This window comes from Dermacentor variabilis, chromosome 2, assembly GCF_050947875.1.
Source record: "Dermacentor variabilis isolate Ectoservices chromosome 2, ASM5094787v1, whole genome shotgun sequence".
NCBI classification, from domain to species: domain Eukaryota; kingdom Metazoa; phylum Arthropoda; class Arachnida; order Ixodida; family Ixodidae; genus Dermacentor; species Dermacentor variabilis.
In genome coordinates, this window is record NC_134569.1 from 85,205,078 (window position 1) to 85,223,046 (window position 17,969).

The 17,969-nt window shown below is 47.0% G+C and overlaps 1 protein-coding gene across 7 annotated transcripts in view; it reads left to right on the forward strand.

Annotated features, from left to right (window-relative positions):
• Tlk (Tousled-like kinase) overlaps positions 1-17,969 on the forward strand; it is a 172,331-nt gene that overhangs the window by 117,819 nt on the left and 36,543 nt on the right. The gene's annotated exons all lie outside the window — the stretch shown is intronic.

Genomic DNA, 17,969 nt, shown 5'->3' on the forward strand with positions numbered 1-17,969 from the left:
AAACCTGAAATGTTTCTCGCCGGTGCCAGCATTTAACGAATGTGTGTGCTTGTAACCGTGATCGGATATAACAAGGTATTTTTGGGGTCGGGTGTGACTTCGAAAAGACGAGGTTCGATAGTACTATTCGTCTTGATTCGTCTACTATTCGTTTCCAACTTGTCGAGCCGTACCAACTGTGAAACCACCGTCATTCTTCGGCTCCCTGGCCGAGAATCGTCACTCGAAGCCTTCCATCTTCGAAGCGAGCCTGTCGTACTCAGCGCCGAAAGCTTTGAACGAGATATTGTGAATGCACGCGGGACGTCGGTGTAACTTAAGCCTTCCGTCTTCGAAACGAGCTTGTCATACTTAGCGTCGATAGCTTTGAACGAGATATTGTGAATGCATCCGAGTCGTCGATGTAACTTAAGCATGGCGGGCAGGCGGGATGGAGACGTTGCGAGCGCTGGCTGCCAGTCTTTCCTGTCTTGCTCCCCCGAAGCTGTCGCGGAAACACGTTTTCGAGCGCGTTTCCTCTTCTGAAGACCCCGCATTGTCAGCACGTGCGCCTGACGCCGCGACTGTCGCAACAACGTGACCGTCGAGCGCGCTCGATTTGGGTCTGTAGCGCGTCGCTGCTTCAGCGCGGCAATTGAGAGAGAGAGAGAGAGAGAGAGAGAGAGAGAGAGAGAGAGAGAGAGAGAGAGGGTCCCGTGGAAGATAGCGATTCGTTCAGGTAACTCGTAAGACTTCTTAAACAACGTCTTGAACAGTCGAACCGTGCTACGCATTTGCCCTTTCAAGTTTGTGTAACTTCGGTGTGGGCTCGCGCGTTCGCATGCGCAGGGAAATTTAGGAACGCAACTTAGAGGAATAAACTGCATGGAATAATGAACAGTTAATTCCAACTCTCGCATTTCACCGCAAAATTGTATGACGCATACATGTTTGTGGACTGGAAGCCTGCGTGCCTTAGCAGTTGCGGTACGGGCGCGATAAGTGCCTGAAATCCTAAATGTAAATGCGAGGTGTTGGTCCGTGTTCTGGCGCGTCAAATTTGCTTCGACCTGATTGCGAAATTTGCAGTGCTTCATGGTCAGCGGAAATCCGAGCGTTCTTTAGTCGCACTTTGTTGTCGTACACCCGACTTTAGCACGTAGCTACAAAGAGCACGGGTTTCTTGTAAAGAAAGCTTCGCAGTTGCGAAAAACTCCGAAGCCAGGTGAATTACAATTTTTCCTTTCACGAACCTTTCTTCGCATTGCGCGCTTCCGTAGAATTTATTTATTTATTTATTTATTTATTTATTTATTTATTTATTTATTTATTTATTTATTTATTTATAGCTATTCTGAATTTAGCCCTTGTATTCACTGGACATTGTGGTTTTCCATGGAGGTGATTGTTACTCTCTTTACCCTTGCGCCTCTTCCGACGTCTTCCCGTGAGCCCTCACTTGCGTAGCTTTGATGTGGAATCGGGTCTCATGAACAGGTTGCTAAGAGTATATCCCCTTCCGTGACAACCATAACTGCTTCGATCAAGGCGTACACCCGAGCTTTTTCGAGGCCGAATTGGAAAACGCAAAAAAAAAAGAAAAGATGGCGGACGAAATAAAGCAAATCGGGAAGTCGGGAACGATTCCGCTGATGGCGGTGTTCCAGTTAAAGCCGCCTATCTTCCCTGAGTAGTATATAGCTGTGAGGCACACACTTGACACGAGCCTCATCTCGTCTTATCTATACTTTTTACGGCGAGCGTCGTGCTTGCGCACTTTGAGTTCAGGTGCACATTACATATAAGCCCCTCCCCCCCCCCCCGCTCTCTCTCTCTCTCTCTCTCTCTCTCTCTCACTCTCTCTCTAATCCATTTGGACGTTCCCACATAAGGGTTTGTTTTTCTTTAACATAAGACTGAGCTAACGCTCCGCTTCGTTTTTTTTTTTTTTTAGCTTACGTTTTCACCTACGCAAAATATCATACAACGTTATGTAACGCGTCTTATGTAGTACGCTGAAACTATTTGAACGTTTGATAATGCAGTTACCACTGGCTTTTCCCGCATTGCTCTTCCTCACTGCACATCCGCGCTGGCATCTTTTTTGAAGAGTAACGCTACGGCCTAAAGCATTCTACATTGTCTTCTTTTCTTCTTTATTCATCGCTGTCTTCTTCTCCAAGTCTCCATCTGAGCGCTACTTGTATATTTTCTCTCTCTCTCTCTCTTGCCTCATGTACTCGCCCTGCGTTTGCCCGCGTTCCTCATTTCTTTTCTTTTTTTTCTTAGAAGTCGAGTAAGATGTAGGATGGAAGGGAGGTGTCGTGCCCGGACGTACCACGTACCGTGCTCAGAAAAAGAAGCCAGCAGGAAAGAGAGACTCCCTGCGCGTAGCGAACCTTTGCGCAAGAACGCGCCGCTAAATTGCAGGGGGCAGCTCGGAACGCTTTGACTCTGGCCATGGTGGGAGATGTGGTCCGCTTTTTGTGCTGTCGATGGGGCTATATTGAGGACTCGAATTTATTTTATTTTTTTGCTCTCTGTTGCCGGTGTGACATCGCTGTAGTTGGAGCCTTCTGGCCACTGTGCTCGGCGCAATCCTCGAAGCCTACCCAAAGGCAGAAGATAAACTTCGAGTGCATTCGTGAAGCGCACGCGTCATCGGTTTCGCGTGTGAAAAGACATCAGAAGTGGACTTGGATTTTCGCTTTCGCGAACACTGACTTGACGTCACCTGTAACTAAAAAGGGGTCGAACATGCTTCGTAACGGTACGCTCTACGTATGGTCCACATCCGTGCAGTGCAGCAAAAGCTATGGGTTGTCTTTTACTGATCCTTCCCTGATGTATTCATTGACTTCAGTTACTCACGAGGGGATTAGTGGCGGACAACGGAAGCGCCCCCCCCCCCCCCAGCCCCTTTGTTATTATTATAATTTTTTATTTTTTCGTTGCTGTCTGATTGACTCGACCCGTTGCTCTTTTGCTACACCCCGCACGGAGCTCTCTTGTGTTCAGCCAGGCTCTTTTAGCTTGGCCTTTACGCCTGATGCGGAGAAGGACGGGTGCCGCCGGTATGCTTTCGGGTGCGGGCCGTCCCGTTTTCGAGAATGAGAGTTTAAGGGCAGGGGGGGGGGGCGGGGGTCGTTCTTGTTGTTTATTTATGGCTCCTGACCTCCATCCCGCAGTGTTTAAGAAGCCACGCGACCAGGGAAGACTATAGCTTTGCGACCTACGTGCGCGCCGGAGCTGCTCTTTGTTCTAAATGCACCACGTCGCTTCTCCTCTCCTTCGTTTTTCCCTCTTCGCCAAAGCGCCCTTCGTACCACGCATGTCATAGCCTCCGATATCGAGCGCGTGCCGCTCGATGTACGGAGCTTCAGCTGACGTGAAGATAAAGCGTTATAGTCCGTGGATGTGCCTAAACTTCCTCGTTAAGCATTGAAACGGCTTCCTGGTCTTTGCAAATTGACCATATTCAACAATATATTGCGTTATAAGTGCAACACTTCTCAATAATTATTGGTCTTTGTTACCTTCGTGCATTTAGGAGAAAAAGATTATATATTGTGAGCGTTATTCATGAACATCATATTCTCACCTGTGTAAACACACACACACACACACACACACACACACACACACACATATATATATATATATATATATATATATATATATATATATATATATATATATATATATATATATTGAGACAAGGTTTCGACTGCTAGTCTTTCTTTATTCTCTCGAGTGAGAGCCCCACCACCAGGCCCCAAAACGGTGACGACGAGTATGTACAGGTGAGAATATGAAGCGTATGAATAATGTTCACACTATCTTGAAAATTTAGGCAAATAAGTGTCCAAAACATGGCAGCTAGGGCGTATTTCCGGCTCCTGCAATCGCTCCTGCAATCGCTTTCGGCGCGTCCTCAGCATCATCTGTCTATTTTTATGTCACTGCATGTAGGAAGGCCTAGCCTAGCGATCTCCAATTACCTATGTTTTGCGCTAGGTTCCGGCACGTTTAGTCGGTGCCTTCGAGGTCTGTTTTATGTGCTCCGAGCAACCGGTCGCTGGACTCTGGGTTTGCACACCACCTATACAAAGGCAGATAAAGCGCTGGGAATTACTCAACAAGAACGCATCAAGCCACAAGCATGAGAATTAGACACATTGGTGTACCACCCATCACTCCAACACTTTCTAGACTCGATCATTCCCGTCGTATATAAGCTGAACGGTCGCAGCGCCAGAGTTAGTCATTGGAGAACCTCTGGTTCATGTCGCCAGATTGTCGAACGCTAATTCATTAGCGAGTCCTTTCCCTGCCTTGGGCGCACGTGTATCTTTCGAATCACATCCTCGAGATAAGAAAGACACGACGAGACCGGAATCGCCGATTTTCCTTCAGTGGCGGCCCCCGTTTTCTCGAATAGCCTCCTCCTCGACGCGTGCTCGACCCGGCAGCGTGCAGTGATCGTATCGTGATGCTATACTGCCTCATGCGGGAAGCCCGCCCGCTCCTGAATGGCGTTCGCTGGCGCTCGTTATCATTACTAGAGTTTAGCAGCTTCCCTCACTCCTCGAGCAAACACTACGTGTGTGCGCAGCTGTGTGCCGGTAATATAAGCTTGCTAGCTCTAACATGTTTGCATCTCCTTCTGGATGTGGTCATCCCTATGGTAATGGCCATGCGTTGATGAAAGGGCGAGGATGTGAGGATATGGGGTCGTTTGAGAATGTGAGCTAAGGCGCGCTTAGGCATGCTCCGGAAGAATGTTTCTGGGATGTCCGACACAAGTGATGGGTTGAGTAATAAGAACCACTGATCCGACGCAATTTATTTAGTTTGGTATTTCTCCTGCTTCTTTTCCTTTCTAGTCTGTTTCTCTCTCTATTTCTCTCTTTTAAATGAGGGTGTGGTGTTATGGCGCTCGTCGTTTTGAATCGCTCCTTACATACGAAAAAGGGGGGGGGGGGGAGAGGTGAACGTGTCGAACGAAGCTAATAGGCCCGCTAAATAAAACCAACAGATCCGCTGCTGACTCACGTCCATCTTACATCCGTTATTTCTTTACTTTCTGCATTACCGCCTTGCCGCCGGTCACGCTTAACGCTGCGTTACGTTGGTTTATCTGAACCCGGTGTGATACTCACGAAATGCGTGGCGTCACGCTAACGAAATTTGCCCCTTTCTCCGCTAGCAATGAGCATTTTTCCGCCGAGGGAATGAAAAATTTTTTGAAAGAACACTTGACCAGTCCTAACAGACTTAAATTCGTGCTTTAGGTTAGGTGACGCAAGTGGCTTTGCGTACCCAAGGACCCTGGCACTGGAGGGCCTTGCTTGCCCAGGCGGAACCTCGGTGGCTGTAATTTAAAAAACCCCGCACGCTTTGTTGCACGTGTGAAACGGCACGTACAGGCGCAGAATAATAGAAAGCGCGCAAAATGAACGCGTCTTATTTCATTCTATTTCCTCGCCTTTTCTCTCGCAATGGCGCACGCTTGGTTCTCTGCCAAGGTGTGTACGCAGCGCGTCGCCTTTGTTCGTACGCGGCTCTGTGGCTTGTCGTCGTTGGTTTTTTTTTTTCTCTCTTCTAGGGCGTCCTGAGAAGAACCTTGTGCCATGCGTTCCCGTGAGCTGGGCTCTTGTGCTTGCCGCCCCCTCCCTCCCCTTTTAACCTTCTTCACTTGTCAGCTCTGTGACGTTTCCCGCAAGTCAGCAACCACCTCGCTCAGCATAACAGGTTTTTGCCTAGGGCACGCCAAAGATTATGCCTCGCCATTTAGGAGGCGCTTTCACTGTATCGCGCGCAATGGGCTCGCCACTGTTGATGCCGCAGCTGCGCTTCGAATGAGCATCTTGTTTCTCTTCGCATTTCTGCAGGGTTCTCGATATCGGCCACGGTGTCATCACGTTCGGTAGTGAGTGTGGACCCTTCAATTGGCGCCTCTACGAAATGTAAAGAATAATAATTTCTTTATATATGTAGCTGTGCGGCCGCATGCTGCTTCTCTGATACACGGGGCTGGGGAGACACAACGAAGGAAAAAAAAAAAAGAGAACGGAACGGAAGGTGATTCAGCCTCTAGTTGAAGTCGACCAAAGATGTTTGCCAGGTAGAGGGTAAAGCGCGGTCGCAAATAAAAACGAGGGTTCATGATGCTTGTTGTCCGTAGCGCTTTGGAAAATGTTGCGTGTAAAGGCGCACGACGCTGTCTTTGTTGCAGAGAACCCATTTTAAGTCCAATGTTTGACTAGAAAATAGATAGTGTGTGCGCTACATCACGTCATGATTCAGCTGAGTGCACTAAATATGGCTATACCGCATTATTACGAGTTTTCTGCCTGCCGTGAAACAGTAAAGAATGGATCATGCTTCTAAACGAAAATTGGCTGTGTCAACTCGCGGGCATTATGACGACTAAGCTTTAGCAGGACCAACTGTGCACCTTTCAGAAAAACCGCTAAACCCAAACTCCGTATTCCAACCCCGGATTGTCCTTGAAATGGCCGTTCCTCCTATATAATTACCGCTAGAAAGGTCGCATCCGCAGGGAAGTCTTCGACCGGCAAAGGCATTTCAAAGGTTCTAACGCATTCTGTGCTACGGCGCAGTGCTCTTCCGAATGCGGTAGCTCCGTCAACCTGCCATTACCAGTACTTCCGCGAGTATTTCGAAAACATCCCTATTAAAAAATCTCGTTATGACTTATGCCCAGTAATCTATACGACCTCGCATGTAAAGCGTGTGTTCATACGATATATATATATATATATATATATATATATATATATATATATATATATATATGTGTGTGTGTGTGTGTGTGTGTGTGTGTGTGTGTGTGTGTGTGTGTGTGTGTGTGTGTGTGTGAATGATGCCCAAGAGACTAATCACGCGAATTGGGGGGGGGGGGAGGGTCGAGATTTCACCACCCATTATTTCTATACATACAAGCGTTAGGCTTGATATTGCTACAATATGCTTGCAAATCTTTGCAGTTTTGCTCTTCGCGTGTATCGTCACTTAGCTTCACTTTTATGACTTTTCAACCTTGTACTGAGTATTCCACGTTGTAACTCTGCGTCGAGGAGCATAACCAGCGCCGACAACGCCTTATTTTCGGGGCTTGGCGGCGTCTGGTCGTCCTTTCCCGCGACGCCTTATTTGGAAACAAAGACAACACCGTTACACGGGCTGGCTGTTTGGTTCGTAGACGCCTTCGCACGCTGTGGCAAATGTGTGGCCTGCGACAGAAGTTTCCTGCAGAAATTACTGACTGACTGTTCGCTTACCATGTAAATGATGGTTCCTGCGTGGCTTTGTCTAGTCTTCGTCTTGTGACTTCAAACTTTATTGCGACGTTATCAAGCTTTATATTTCTCAGTCTCCAACTACGTGTGGTTTTCGGAGCACAGAGGGGCAGTTAGACCCTGCGCGCACGCGTAATTACTGCGAATTGTTGTTGCGTTTACAACGCGGTAATTTGTTGAAAACGATTAATTTGCTAATTCACAAAGCTGTTTGAAGCCAGAATGACGAAGTTTAGCCAAATTGATATGCTGCCCGACATTTCGATGTTGATTAATATATATATATATATATTAGTGATCTAAATACATCGAGCTGAACCGCCATTCTTGCGGCTGCCCAGACACTAGCGCCAGAGTTTCCCTTAGTAATTTTTGTAGGACACTGTGCGGCCTTCGGGCCTCAGGCAACTTCCGGCCCCGTACCTTTTAGTTGTCGACTTTGCCGAGGGAAAAAAGAAAGTTCCCCTACACCCAAATGCAGAACATAAGTTTCCTTGTTTTTCTTTTCACGCGCGCGTGCCTCAAGCTCGCGCATCTGGAATTGCTAGCATGTTGACGTCAATATAATAGTCGTAGAACTGCGATTGCATTACAGAGCAGATGTTAAAGCAGCGCGTCCTGGCACTATATATCTTGCCGGCTAAACGCAGAGGGCTAATCTAGTACCGCAACTCTAGCAGGCCTCTCTTTCTAAACTTTGAAAGTATAGTACACCTCCGGGGAGTTTGAGCCTGTCCGTAAGACCCCAGTGCAGTCCATAGAATAAAAAAAATAGTGGAGACGCAGAAGTGCGCGACAGTGGTGGTGGCGCCATCTAGTGACGCTGACATCTAGCGCGCACACAATTTCAGTGACCATGTTATACATATCTGTTGGTGCGAAGGCGTTGGCAGTGACAGTCATTAGAGACTTTTAGCGTGTCCGCTATTCCGGCAAACCGGGGCGGTTTGGGCGGATGACCGGATGGTCGGGTGCGTATACGTGAGCGGTCATATTGGTGGCGCCAGCTGGTGGTGCAAAGCTCAACCACCTAAACACAGAGCCAATTACTATATTCTTAGCTGGGGTGCAAGTTTTCGACAGTGGCGTATTTGTGAACACAATTACGCCGCTGCCAAAATTTGCACCAGCAGCGAAGCGTAATAAAGTAGGTTACTGCAATTTTAGTTCTGTGTTTGTCTGATTGAGCTATACAACACCAGGTGGCTGCACTGCTCCGGCCGCTCACGTTTACGCCCCCGACCATCCGGTAATCCGCCCAAACCGTCCCGGTTTGCCGCAATAGCGGACACGCTAAAAGTCTCTATTAATGTATAACGGACTTCTCTGGGAAAACAAAGCTGCAAGAAAAACGTTTCTTATACGTCATAGTTGAATGAAGTCTCACAAGGGGGTGGTACGTTGATGCCGCCGTTAGGGCGCCTCTTATGCCGCTCAAGTTACCATGGGTATAATTTGCAATGCGTGGGTTTTCTCTCTCTCTATGGAGAACTTCTTGCGTGCCCGGTATTCTGGTATAGGCATAGGCATTAGCGTAATACCGGGTTACCGGACGCTGATGGCGACATCTTGTGACGCTTCGTCTAACCGCAGTGTTTTGGGCACGTTCTCGTGTCCTTTGAGTGATCTTGTAAAAATAAATACATTTAAAAAGGGTACGTCTTCACGATTACGCCGCTGCTGAAAATTTACGCCAGCAGCGTTGTAGAATACACTTCGTGACTGCAATAATAGCTCTGATTTTCTGGTTGAGCTCAGCATCACTAGGTGGCGCCACCTATCCGGCCGCTCCGGACCGCTGATGTTTACGCCTCAACTAAACCACTAATCTGCGAGCGATATGGAATACCGGACGCGCTAAAACTCTCTATTGAAAGTTTGTATAAAACGGTAATGAATGTTACTTTGCAAATGTGGTGCTTTCATGGAATATGTGCTATATTTATCGAAAGGCGCATTGTTTGGTGCGATTTTTGGTGAGCTGAAAACTTAAGTCGAGCTTTTAAAATAAATTTTGGTTTAAATTTTCCTTCTCTTTAATTAAGCTGAAAATTGCGTGACAATGAACATTTCCAGTGATCGCTGAAGACTTTCAGTGTCGCAAAGAATTGCGTTACACTCAGCTTGCCTGTAGTAACAATAAAACAAGTCACGTTATGTTTTGTTTACGAAGCCGCGCCAGAACGTAGGAAAATCCCGTGTACTGCCCTTGATTTCCTCGGCTGTTGAAGGACTGAATTGACATGCCAACTGTCGACAGCCTGCTAGGCGAAAGCGCCACGGTTAAGATCTCGCGCAGCAAGTTGTCACCTGACAGAAGAGTGACAAGCGCAAATTTTTGCCTTCGTGAACCGACAGCTCGCTATGCGGCGATTTACTGCGAGCGGAGCGAGGTGTTTTAACCATAGTTGTAATACCCGTGCTTAAAAAAATCTTCGTGCGAGGGGCCCATGTGGCCACTTCGCCGTCAAGCGCTGCCGCGTTGCGTCTCGTAGGCGTGAACAGCGACGTGTACGCAGACAAGTTTGGGAGGAGGATGATGTGGTGCTCTTCCCTTTGTATCGGGCCTGTATGAATGTCACGCCCTAGCAGTATTGATACGCTTCCTTCGGGTATCCGCCCTCTGCCGTAAACATGCAGTGAAGCATCTGATTGCGCCTGTTTCGTGGTTGTTTCAAGTGAAGGGTATATATGGCTCTGGTTTGTCACTGTGACCGTGTGTCTGTGCAAAATGTAGCATGCATATATATATATATATATATATAAACACACAGTAACGTTATAGCTTGGTTCGGTGCGCGCGCCAGTGCTGAAGGACGGGGTGTCAGGTGGCTACGTCAATGCTCCATGTCACAGCGTAGCTGGTTAAACATGTACGCCCTGTGTGTGTGTGTGTGTGTGTGTGTGTGTGTGTGTGTGTGTGTGTGTGTGTGTGTGTGTGTGAGAGAGAGAGAGAGAGAGAGAGAGAGAGAGAGAGAGAGAGAGAGAGAGAGAGAGAGAGAGAAGACGGCCGAGGAGAAACAGTCGCGCGTTTGTTTAGCTTTGCGCTTTCCGTCCGCTCAACTTTTCAGCAGTCTGCCTGCGAAGCAACCCGTGCGACAAACGTGTGTCGCAGCACAGCGAGTCGAGTTAATAGCCAACTCTTAATTGCCTACTTCTGAGCCGAATGTTTTATTAGCTTGATCGTCTCTTTCATATTGCGCCACAAATTTATGCTTGAACATCAGGCTGCGATATAGTAGCATGGGACACATGTATACGCCGCAGAGTCCATACGCCGTCCGTTGCTGCGAAAATGTTGTTGCCCCAACAGTCGTGAACTTGTTATGTATATGTTTGACGGTTTACTTCTACGTCGGATCGCACGCAGACTCGAGCAAGTGTCCCATGCCTAATCTTAGGCCCGTGATGTTTTTGCCCCCGCATATTTCCAGAAACTATTTTGGAACTGGCCTCATGAGTTTATAAACTCATCGGAAAGAACTAGCTATCGAGTTCCGCTGCACACAGCGACCTCCTTGCGAATCTTGTAAATACGCACGCAAAGGTATACCTACAGAAGTGCGTGAAGCAGCCTGTGCATAGCACCGGCTACAGGTTCCTTAGGCGACGTTATCACTTACGTGTTAAGCAGTTCTCTTAGATTATATATATATATATATATATATATATATATATATATATATATATATATATATATATATATATATAAAATGGGATTTTATAGCTTTAATTCTTCACAGCTTTGAAGGGTTGTTCTACAGCTTTAGCTGTCAAATGGCGAATCCAGATGTTCTGTCCATCGCGTGACGTGTTCGAAGTCGATGGAGTGGCTCGGTGTACTCCTCCTCACCCGCCGCTCCGGAGCGGCGGGCGTGTTGTGCATCGAGGCATCTGTAGATGCGTTTCGTTTAAACATTTGCTAAAAGAATGTCAAACAAGATATTGCAGTGAAAATTGCTGGAGTTTTGATAAAAGTATGTGCACTTAAGTGGTAGGAGTTCTGCTTTATATCTCCCGAGTGGCGAGGATTTCCTCCTAAAGGTCGAAACATCGACAAAGTGCCGTTCGGGAAGTAGTGCGTCCATGGACTCCGAGGAAACGGTAGAACATAACGGCCTGAAACTTTGCACAGTGATAGGGTGGTCCCTCTAGATGCTCATGGTTGTTTCAAAATGTCGCTAGTGCAGTTAGTGAAACGTTCTGCGGAGGTTAGCGCTGAAAGAATTTGTGCGTCGGATGTCGTGGCAGTGGAGCGCTGCATGATCTGTGTGTGAAGTCGTAAAAAAATGTTTGCTGAAAGTCATTATACCTGTGTATACACTTCTTATCAAAGCTACCAGAAATTTTGGTTGCATTGTGATGCGCTTTTGCGATGACTGCTTGATAACTTAGTAATGAATTCTTGATTACTGCATTTGTGGTGCATTCTTGATTGACGCGTTTCGGAGAGACTTAGAACCACTAAACGCAGTAGAGTAGTTACTGCATGAAACGGTAGATGTCGTTCTTTTATTTTTTCTTTAAAAAGAACTATTTTTTTTCCTTTTACAGTAGGAAACAAATGAAACCATACCATGACACAACATAGCGCTTCAACGTACACATTCGTATACGTGCAAATTAAACTTAGCACGGAACATGCATACACTATATTTCCACACAAACTCTGCTTGAGAGAGAGAACAAGCATTCTGTCGAGAGAGAGAGAATCTCGACAGAATGCTTGTTACAATAGGTGAGCTATAGTAGGCACATCAACAGCACACGTACCTGTTGTTATAAAACCGCAATATATGCACGCATTTCAATTAGCGACCCCTATAATTATTAGCACAGTCGCGGCGATGACCTAAGCCTCTGTAAGAGCTCTTGCTTCTGAGCATTCGCGGATGGATGGCGCTTAAAGAAACGACCGCTGGCGTTTGCAAGATGCACACTGTTGAGATCTCTTCAAAATTGTCTTGCCTAATTTCGCACGGAAATGAAAAAAATCGGCTGCACGTCGTTTGCCACTCGCGGTCCGCCATTGAATGGCTCTTTTTGCTCGCTAATGGCAGAGGATGAGTCCTCGACAGAAGTCATCGCGACAGAATAGCGGTCACTCCGTCAAATCGCCGGTGGGCCGGCCTTCATTGCCGCAGGTCGTCGCTAAGCCTTTTCCAGTTTGATTCGAAGCCATATAAAGCTCACGGCGCTTCGCAACGGATCACCGATTGTCACCAGCCGTAATATATTGTTACCGTTGTTGCCACTTTACCAGCTCCTGCCAATGATTTCACACAAAGAAGAAAAATGCGCCGATATTCGCCGCACTGTCGAGTTCGATGCCTGCACAGCTGAGCCGGTTCACCGGGCACTAAGTATCGGAACTCTCGTTGGTGTTTGACTCTTTGACACAGGACATCGTTTTTTTTTCCCATAAAGATGTACAATTTACGCATAACCTTATCGAGCGAAAATTATTTTGCGAGCCGATGTTTGGGTCGCCTGTGGGCCGTAGCGCGCGTGGGCTTGTCTCGCTGTGTATGGGGCGACTACGGACGCTGGTTTCGAATTGAACATGCCCCGTATCGTGGCTCCCGTTCTGGCTAGAGTTCTGACACTGGTGCTAGCCTATCGCTCAGTCTATTCGCTTGCGCCCACCTACGTCAGCAGAGCCGCGGTTTCCGATTGGTCGCTCGTTGCTGTGAGGTTAATATGCATGCGACGTCGTCGTATACAAGCGTATATGCATGTGTGTACGCGCGGCAGTAAATAATAGTGAATGGAAAGGTACAAACCGGAATCACCTTTAGGCAGAAGGCAATCCTTACAATTCATGCATTTTCGTGGGAAACTACAATAACAAAAAAAAAGCTCGCCGTCCTGCCATTTGGCGCAGATATTAACAGCGATGGCGCGGTTAGAACACTTACGCGTAATAAAGAAATAATTAACCTGTGGTCCGTCCACCACGAAAATCGCGGCAGTTGCACTTGAAGCGAAAATCTGAAACTCGGCTTTATCAAATCAATTATAAAGAATCGTTTTTTTTAAATACGTGTTAGAACACTGCATGGATGGGTTAGAGCATATCCCCATCATGTGTTTATACATCAGTAAACGCTATGTAAACCTCTGTACATTTAATGACAAAAAATCCTGCTGTGAATTCTCTTTTGAGTGGCTGCTGTAAACTTGATGTCAAAGTCATTAGCTGTTGCGTTTATGATAACACTGTTGAGTTTATGATAACACCCTGATGCATAATCAAAAACATATCAAGATGTAGCCAGGAATTCAAGAACCATTTTTGTAGGGGTGCACACACACCGTGCGTGCGCTTGAGGGCGCCCCCTGTAGACTAGAGTGTCCTAGTATATTCTAGTACACTCTAGTTTAGACGTAGGCTGCCTTCAGGCTAGGCCGTGTATGAAATTAAGCGTCTCCCTACGCGTAAGGATTAGCGAGGTGCATGGTCCAGATGTGCTGCAGCGACATGGACTTGCGGACCTCTAAGCGCAGTGGCTGTGCCTGGCCCGGCCTTACAGCCCACACCAGTGGGCATTAAAGTTTCCTCTCTCTCTCTCTCTCTCTCTCTCTCTCTCTCTCTCTCTCTCTCTCTCTCTCTCTCTCTCTCTCATTGTTACCCATGGTTGCGACACCGAAAACCTAAACCCGACGAGCGAACAGGCAACGTCCGGTGTGAAAGCGGCGTCCAGGACAATGTTTGCTTTTGAGCGGTACCCTTGCAAGCTTTTGAAAAGTCATTGCAATTTGCTGGAGATCGCCCAGGTCGGAGGAGGTTTCGTTGGGTGGGAGGGAAGGGGGGGGGGAGCTTAACAGTTATGGTACACATATGTAAAGGTTGCAAATGTTCTCGTCAGTGATGTTACAACTGTTGCTAATGTTTGCTATTGCGTAACGCAGTTCTGCTAAAACGGTGACATCGAAACATATCTGTTTACAGTACGGACCATTTGCACTTTAGTGTGTCTGTGGGTGATCAGGCATGAGGCTTCTCCGCAGCTGCATAAAGTAAAAAAAAATTACTTCATGACTAGACTGCTCAAAACGCTAATGACAAGATTACGAGCACACCTCACAGTTTGTCATGTAGGCTTCCGCCACAAAACCGAAAACAAAACTTAGATTATTCATTTTGTTTCTTCATTCCTGAAATTGAAAACTTTGGCGTTGTTTCACTGCTGATAACTTGCCATGATTTCTTATAGCAGACGTAGAACAGTATAACAAAACTTGAACTGTCAGTTGTTGCTAAATATTTGGTTAGTTTCAAATATTCAAAAATGCCTAATAGTTCTTTTTCGAATACGAATAGCATGTAATATTTGAATCGCATTCGAAACCTATTTGTCTACCAATAATAATAATCAGACTCGCGCAGGCCCCTCTGGTCACCGTCTGTTTTCAGGAATCATGAAACTAACTTAATTCAGTTTTTCGTCTTTATATTATCCTGAGGGAACAAAAACAACCTTGAGAGAAAGAAAAACAGGGGTGGGGGGGGGCACTGCCGAGGATTTGTTTACTTTTTTTCATACCCCCGTTTCTTCTGCTTATGATATCATACAGGGGAAAGAAAAGTAGGAAATATGATGTATTTCTTTCATTAACTACAGTAAGACACCGCTCCTAACAAAGAGAAAATGTTGGTAATAGAGAGTTTTATAATGGGTCCCCAAACGTTTTGGGGCCCCAAAGAAATAGCGTCGAAGCCACTGCGCATGCGCGAGACGCAAACTGCGTTTGGGTTTTGCGTTGGGAACGCTATTTCGCTGATTTAGCGGGAGCCCAAATAGCGGCCCCAAAAGCTTTGCGTCAGCAAACATGGCGGCACTCAACGAAGCGACGGCTATAACCTAGCACTAAACTGGGTTCGATTCGTGGTAACGCGTGATGTTCGCAAGTTAGGAGAAGTGACTGCGGTTATCGTTTTCTCTTAACTAGCGTGTGTTATGAATATTGATTCATTAGACGCCGCTGATTCCGAATTCGATTGTGGATTTTATGGCTCGTAGGCCTAACACGACTAAGCTTGGCTGGTGAAGGCACGTAAAGTTGGTTTGCTCAAAACTAAGCGCAACTAATTGTTTGCTGCTTGCAGAATAACTTCTAAATTGTAATTAAACGCGAGTACACGCAAGTCAAAATTCCTATTCCTATCATAAAATGGTATATTCTAATTATTTGTAATAGCTTTTCTTTGACACCGTAGTGGCGACGTCAGCGCAAGACGCTATCCGCGAACGCAAGACCCTATTCTAAAACTCTTTACTCCTCCGTGCCCCAACGCTAACACCCGCTCTTTGGAGTCCTAAACTATTGGGGACCCTATTCTAAAACTCTCTAATGTCGACATGCACAACTGCTCTTGTATAGGGAAACAAAATAACTGAAACCATAAAAATTCACGGGCGCCTTCTGGAAACTTATGTGACGAATCGAATGGATGTTTTCAGTTGGGGGCAGGCTACCACTAACGTCACAAAACTACCGGCTCATACAAACACAGACAATGGATTGCGGTTTCGCAAGGAATGATGCTTGAAACCGCCGTTCCGTACATTCGAAAAAGAAAAAAGATTCGCAGCAGCCACACAGCGGCGTGAACATGTGTTCATGCTGTCGCAGTCTTTTCTGTGATCGAGCATAAGTGCGCGAAACGTCATTCATAGCGGCAGCTCCTTTTTGATGCAGCCGTGTTTGAACTTGATATATGCGTCGGAGTAGAAAGCAGCCATGGGAGTGACGCATGCAGACCTTACGGCAACAATATCTTCCCGTATAGCCGAACGCTAGTGTTAACGAACGCCGACCAAAAACATTAAAAGAAAAGAAACCAAGACGTTTCGGCTCCCATACGTGGCTGTGTTCACAATCTGTAGATTGAATGTTTTTGGTCGGCGGCCGTTTTAAGCTTGACTATGTTGATTTCATTAAATACTTTCACAAAAAAAAAAGAAAAAAAAAAGTGGGAAGACGATTTAACCTCTGGTCGAAGTCAACGAAAGACACCATCGTTTTAGGCGAGTTGGGATGAGAATGGGGGGTTTATGTACCGTGTCATTTATTGTGAGAGCCGCACAACGTTCAAGCTCCCCCTGCTTTCGCTTTGTATGTTAGCGTGTTACGTGGCCATTTCAAGCCCGCAACGTCGCCGTCCCCGTCCGCGAAATATAGAATGCTGGCATTTCAGCGCTGCTTTTGTGATGTACAGTAAAAGAATTCGCGCGATTGTCGCGCCAGCCGCACATCCGTTATGGCAGTCACTGCACTCTGTGTCGCGTGGCGACTACATCTTTCATCTCAACGAGCGACGTTGCGTACGGCCGAAGTGTTTCTTTCGATGATAAGATCGACCAGTAGCTGTCGAACGTAATGCTATATAGGTATGCCTGAGGGTAACACTAAGCGTCGTCATAATTGCTTAATAGTGCACACCTGCGAACTCCCCCGAATTTTTCGTGAGGTTTACGAATTCGGGCGCGTTCTACGACTCTACGAATGTTTCGCCAAAGACCTGTTTGCGAAAAGGTTTCGCTCGTCGGTGTCCGGCCGTACCCTTGCAAGTCATTTGATGGTGGAAGGACACTAGGGGAGCTCAGTAGCACGTGCTTCGAGCTACATTATTCAGACAAGCTTATGAAGCAGGCGAAAACGGCAACAGCGAAGTCGGTGGATGAAGTCGCAGTGCGTTGCTTGTCACTTTGTGCTGTTCCAGGTTCGTTGCTTCTTCATCGTCAATACAGTACGTATGCACCTCCTGCCATTTGCGGCACGAGATAGCAAGCAGAAGTGCCATGCCGGCAACCCGGCATTTAAGAGAGCGTGCGCGTTGGATTAGCTGTGCGGTTGTAGCTAGCACATCGCGGCGCAGCCTTCCCTGTTCGTGGCGCTATCTGTTCCACTGAGTAGAGCTACCCTGCAATATTATGGATGCCGTCTGGACTTTCGTTGCCTGTCCTTCTTCAAAGTGCGGTTCGAGTGTTCGCAGTTTGTCGCTTCCGTCCTCGGTGTATGCTGGCTAGAAATGAGTGGTGGAGTAGGTTTTGTGTTTAGGTTTGTTCGATTCAGAAAAAAGGTGCACGACACCTCAAACGAAAAAGTGCAGGGCCGGTATTTTGTAGCGATGCCTTTTCCGATTCTATGCTTTTTCAGGCTTTTCGCGCTTGGTCAGTGGTCAGACCGACGGTCTGCCCACATTATCAACGGGATCAGGCGGCCGTGTGTTTTGGATGATAAGAATAGCATAGAATAAGGCATAAGGCATCGCTACAAAATAGCGGCCCAGGGGGTGCCGGGCTGCACCCACTCGCTGCAAGGTTCAAGGGTGCAGTGCACCACGGCGACACCTTGCCTTGCACACCGTTCAATCGAGCATGGGGGTGCAGGGTGCACTGCTGCCCCTCGGGGAATCGAGGGTCTAGGTGCAGTGCACCGTGAATAGGTGCAGAAGGTGCAGAGAAACTTGGCTGAATCGAATAGACCCTTTCACCTACCGTCACATAGATCGTATGCGGGGAGGCGGAATGTTCTTTGTTCTATGGCACGGTTATCTTTAGCCACCCAGATCGACTGAACAAATGGACTGGCTCGGTGCCTGTGGCACTCTTTCATTGTCATCTGCGTTCATATCCGGACTATTCTTAATTAGCGAAC